This window comes from Glycine max, chromosome 11 (assembly GCF_000004515.6).
Source record: "Glycine max cultivar Williams 82 chromosome 11, Glycine_max_v4.0, whole genome shotgun sequence".
In the NCBI taxonomy this organism is placed as follows: Eukaryota; Viridiplantae; Streptophyta; class Magnoliopsida; order Fabales; family Fabaceae; genus Glycine; species Glycine max.
Window position 1 is genome coordinate 35,154,950 of NC_038247.2, and position 5,612 is coordinate 35,160,561.

The window sequence follows — 5,612 nt, forward strand, 5'->3', positions numbered from 1 at the left end:
ACTCTTTTTATTTTTATCTTACTTTTCTTCTTCTTTACTTCTTCATTTTTCATCACATTACTTATATATAAATATTTATTAAGAAAGAACATAAGTCCCTAAAATTTAGAATTATTTCATTTAAAATTTTAAACTTAATCTCTTAATAATGTAAACTTAATCTCTTAATAATGTATTAAATGTCATATGTTAATATTATTATTTAAATCACACATGTTTTTAAATTTTTTGAATTAGTGTGATTGACGAATTGGACTTTCAAAAACTTATTTGGAATTTGGTTAGTTTTAGAGATTAATATGAAAGCGTTAATCATATCCATGGAGTAAAATGATTATTCACTCTACATTTTACCTTTTATTTTGTGTTGTTTATACTTTATTGTATTATTTTATTATAATATATAACTAAGCAACTTTAATTAGTCCATAATTAATGTATGTTTATATTTCAAGAGTGAAGAATAAATCTTACCTAAACATTAAGCTTTTTGTTGGGAAAAAATCAAATTATTTTAACAACAAAAAAATAAAGAATAATAATTTTTATACCTTTGTTTATATTTTATGTCCCTTTTATTAAGGAATATTTTATGCCCTTTAGTAAAATGCTTTTTTGGTTCATGTACTCTCATTCAAAATTAGTTTCAGTTTTGGTTTCAAAATATAGTCTTTCAACATTTTTTTTTTAAAGGAAGTCTTTCCAACAATTTAAAATATGCGATTTTGACCTTTTCACAAACAAAATCACATTTGGAAAAACGAAATTCATATTTTTAAAAGCTGAACATTAATTTCATCGATTTAAAAATACAAGAGCAAAAATTAAGTTTGATGAAAAAAATGTAGAAATTAAATATAAAATTTTCATTGTTGTTTTATATCTTATTGTGGTAGAAAAATAGTTTAAAAATACATTTTAAGATATGTTTGAAAAAATCCAAACTATTCATATTGATAGATCGATCTATCGTTACGATCGATTGTTGTTCTCTGTTGGTTAATTTGAAAATCGAGATAATATTGGATAAATCTGAAGTCGTGTATAACACTTTCAGATTGAATCAAATTTCGGGGTTCAACCAAAATTGTTCAATCGGATAAAATCAGAAGATTATAATTCAAGAGTTTTGTTTTGATCTTGTATGTTTTGTCACCCGTTATGCTTTTTGAACCAGAATGATTATTTATGATCAAAGAACAGGTGGTTTTTGGCGGTTGATGAACAGGTGGTTTTTGGCGATTGATGGAAGTTTTATCTTTTTTAAAAACTGCCTTTTCCTGAAAGTCACTTCCATGTAATTTCCAAAATTTGCCTAAACCGAACATCTCGTTATTACATTAAAACAAGCGTGCACTCTTATTTTAACATAATAAAGAGATCAATTACACTAAAATGTCCAACAAACCTCCCCCATTTTAGTGTAATTACCGATCAAATCACCAAAGTCATAACATACCACAAACTACTGTATAGATGAAATATCGTGACGATTGAATTTCATCTTAGCAAATTACACGTTTCAAATATTCGAATATCAGGGTGTCACTAAGGATTGAAACCTTTCTATTCATAATGAATACATGAAGATAATCTGCACAATAGTTTATAACATTATTCTTGCTCGACACTAGTTTACAAGCCTGTGTCCCTATCCTTCATAAGCATATCAAAGCCAAGTCCCAGCTTCTTGAAGCGGCTAAACTTCATGCTTATATAGGTAGTCATTTTCTTTCTTGCACCTGCAAATGCAATTTTTCAAAAGAACCATTGAGGAGTTATACTTCAACCTCCTTAACTTACAGAACCGAACACATACCTTTTGGGATACTTTCGATGATGTGTTCCAATCTCTACATGTTAAGCTTTCCACATTGAATTCAGCATCTAATGTCATATTAGATGGGAATTAGGTATCTTAACATAAGAGATTTCAGATGGACTTTAATCCTAATCCCACAGCTGACCTTTTCACGAGATCTCTACTTAACCCTTTGGTTAAATGATCGGCCAAATTATGCTGAGTTCTCACAAACTCCACTGATATCACACTATGCATGATTAACTCTCGAACCATGTTGTGTCTAACACCCAAGTGTCTAGACTTCCCATTATACACTTGATTATATGCCTTAGCCAAAGTAGCCTGACTATCGCACCTGATAGACATGGGAGGTATAGGTTTGGGCCACAATGGAATCTCATAGATCAGATTTCTTAGCCACTCAGCTTCTTTACCAGCTGCTGCTAAAGCTACAAATTCATATTCCATTGTTGAATTTGTAATGCAGGTCTATTTCTTGGATGCCCAAGAGATAGCACCTCCTCCAAGGAGGAATACCTAACCACTTGTGGATGAATAATCTTCCATATTGGTTATCCAACTTGCATCAGAGTAACCTTCAATAACTGAAGGAAATCCAGTATATGTCAAACCATAGTCAATGGTTCCCTTTAAGTACTTGAATACTCTATTCATAGCTTGCTAATGATGAGAACTGGGATTACTTGTAAACCTACTAAGTTTAACAACAACATAAGCTATATCAGGCCTAGTACTAATCATTGCATACATGAGTGATCCTACCGCCCTTGAGTATTCAAGTTGAGACACTGCTACACCTTTATTAGGTAATAGCTTCAGGTTAGGATCAATGGGAGTACTTACCGGAGAACAATCTTTAAAATTAAATTTCTCCAATATCTTCTCAATATAATGTGATTGAGAGATGGAAATGACATTGTTTCCACGTTTGATCTTTATTCCTAAGATCACATCCGCCTCCCCCATATCTTTCATATCAAACTTAGAAGACAAAAATGTCTTAGTTTCATCAACTTGATCTTGGTCGGTACCAAAGATCAACATGTCGTCTACATACAGACAAATGATAACTCCTTTGCCATGAGTATCAAACTTGCTGTATAGACATTTATCTGCTTGGTTTAGAACAAAACCACTAGACAACACAACCTCATCAAATTTTTGATGCCATTGTTTAGGCGCTTGTTTCAAGCCATAAAGAGATTTCATCAGTTTACACACCTTATTTTCATTTCCTGGCATAACAAACCCTTCAGGTTGTTTCATGTATATCTCTTCATCCAATTCACCATTTAAGAATGCAGTTTTCACATCCATTTGGTGAATCACCAGATTGTGGATAGCAGCAAGTGCTAACAACAGTCTAATAGTGGATATCCTAGCAACAAGAGCATATGTATCGAAAAAATCAATACCCTCCTTTTGCCTAAAGCCTTGGATAACCAATCTGGCTTTGTACTTGTCAACAGTACCATCCACTTTCATCTTTCTCCTAAAGATCATCTTACATCCTAATGGCTTACATCCAGGAGGTAAGTCAACCAATTTCCAGGTATTATTTTGCATGATGGAATCCATCTCACTTTGGATTGCTTCTTTCCAGAATACAGCATCCCTTGAAGCCATTGCTTCACTAAAAGTCTTTGGGTCTTCCTCAACATTAAGGCAATATTGATATTGAAATTCAATATCATTCCTTGACCCTTCAACCAAATAGAGTTGAAAGTCATCACCAAATGACTTAGCCTTTCTTACTCTCGTACTCTTTCTAGTTTCAGTACTAGTTGAAGGTATATCCTCAATATTAACTGAGACTTTCGACATGGAATTCATGTCCTTTGGCCTAGTTATAGATGTTAACCTTTGTTCATCAAAGATAGCATCTCGTGACTCTATAACCGAGTTCACAGCAACAGAATCATTAGATTCTAGCACATAGAATCTATATGCTTTAGAATGTTCAACATATCCAATAAATATGCAATCTATACCTCTTTCACCTACGGTTTTCCTTTTAGGTTCTGTAAGCCTGACTACAGCCCTACATCCCCAAATTTTGAGATAACTCAAATTTGGTGTCTTTTTGTGCCAAAGTTCATATGGGGTAACCTTATTCCTTTTGTTAGGAATTCGGTTCAACAAGTAACAGGCTGTCAACATAGCCTCACCCCAAAATCCTTCACTTAAACCCGAATAGGATAACATGGAATTCACCATTTCTTTCAAGGTTCTATTCTTCCTTTCGGCTACACCATTCTGTTGTGATGTATAGGGAGCTGTAGTTTGATGTATTATTCCAGTAGATTGAAAATAAACCGGATCATAATACTCACCTCCCCTATCCGTACGAAGAGTTTTGATTAGTCCATTTTGATGAAGTTCTACCTCTTTCTTATAAATTTTAAATTTATCAAGAACTTCATCTTTTGTATTTAATAAATATACATAACAATACCTTGATGCATCATCAATAAAAGTAACAAGATATTTTTTATGACCTAATGATGGAGTAGCATGCAAATCACACAAATCACTATGAATAAGGTCTAAGACTTTAGTCTCACTTTTAACATCCTTAAAAGGTTTCCTAGTGATCTTGGTCAACATGCAAGTTTTGCATTTTTCAATGTTCATATCAAAAGGAGGAATCATACTTGTTTTTGACATATCTTTTAATCTTTTGTAATGAACATGTCCTAATCTAGCATGCCAAATTTCTGATTTTGTCATATTAGTTATAGAACTACACGAGGCCATACAAACAGATTCATGAACAAAAGGAACATCAATGTTTAATTTAAACATTCCATTACAACGATAACCAAATCCAACAAACGAACCATGTCTTGACAAGATGTACTTGTCACTTTCAAGTACTTGCTTGAAACCACAATTATTTAAAACCATACCAGACAATAAGTTCTTACGAATACCAAGTACAAATAAGACATTATCCAAATAAAACCTTTTTCCGGAAGTAAAAACTAAATTCACACAACCTAATCCTAGGATTGGTTTAGTTGCAACATTGCCCATCTTCACAATAGAGCCATCATCGATTGGTCTAAATTCCTTGAACCAACGACGATATTTGCACACATGGCTTGTTGCTCCCGAATCAAACCACCAAGCAACGTCATCATCCGGCACATAGAATGCATCAGATATTAGTGATACATAATTTGAATTCGTATTCGAATTAAAATTATTCACTACAATCTGACCTTGTTGCTTTTCATGATCATTAGACCCACTTGGACCAGCCTTGTTCTTTCCTTTGAACACCCGACAATCCCTCTTTAAATGACCAGGTTTCCCACACTTCCAACATGACAATTTTGTCTGTTTGTTTGGACCTTTGTTCTTATTTCCTTGAAATTTTCGTTTGTTACCTTTAGCATTGTAATTTTGCTTAACTGTTCCACTTTCCTCTACCATATTAACGGAAGAGGAACCTGCTACGTTTTTATCATTGACTTTGTCAATTTCCTGAGCCCTCAACGACTACTCAATCATGAAATGACTACCGAGTTGAACTAGAGTCAACTCTTCCTTCTTATGTTTCAAGGTATGCTTGAAGTCTTTTCAAGAAGAAGGTAGTTTATCAATTATAGATGAAACTGCAATGGATTCATCCATTTTCAAATCATGTTGAGTAAACTGACCCAAAATCCGCAGCAGTTCATTATATTTTTCCATAACAGGCCTCGAATCAATCATTTTGTAATTAAAGAAATTACTAACTAAGAATTTGTTACTTGAGGCATCTTCTGCCATATACTTGGAT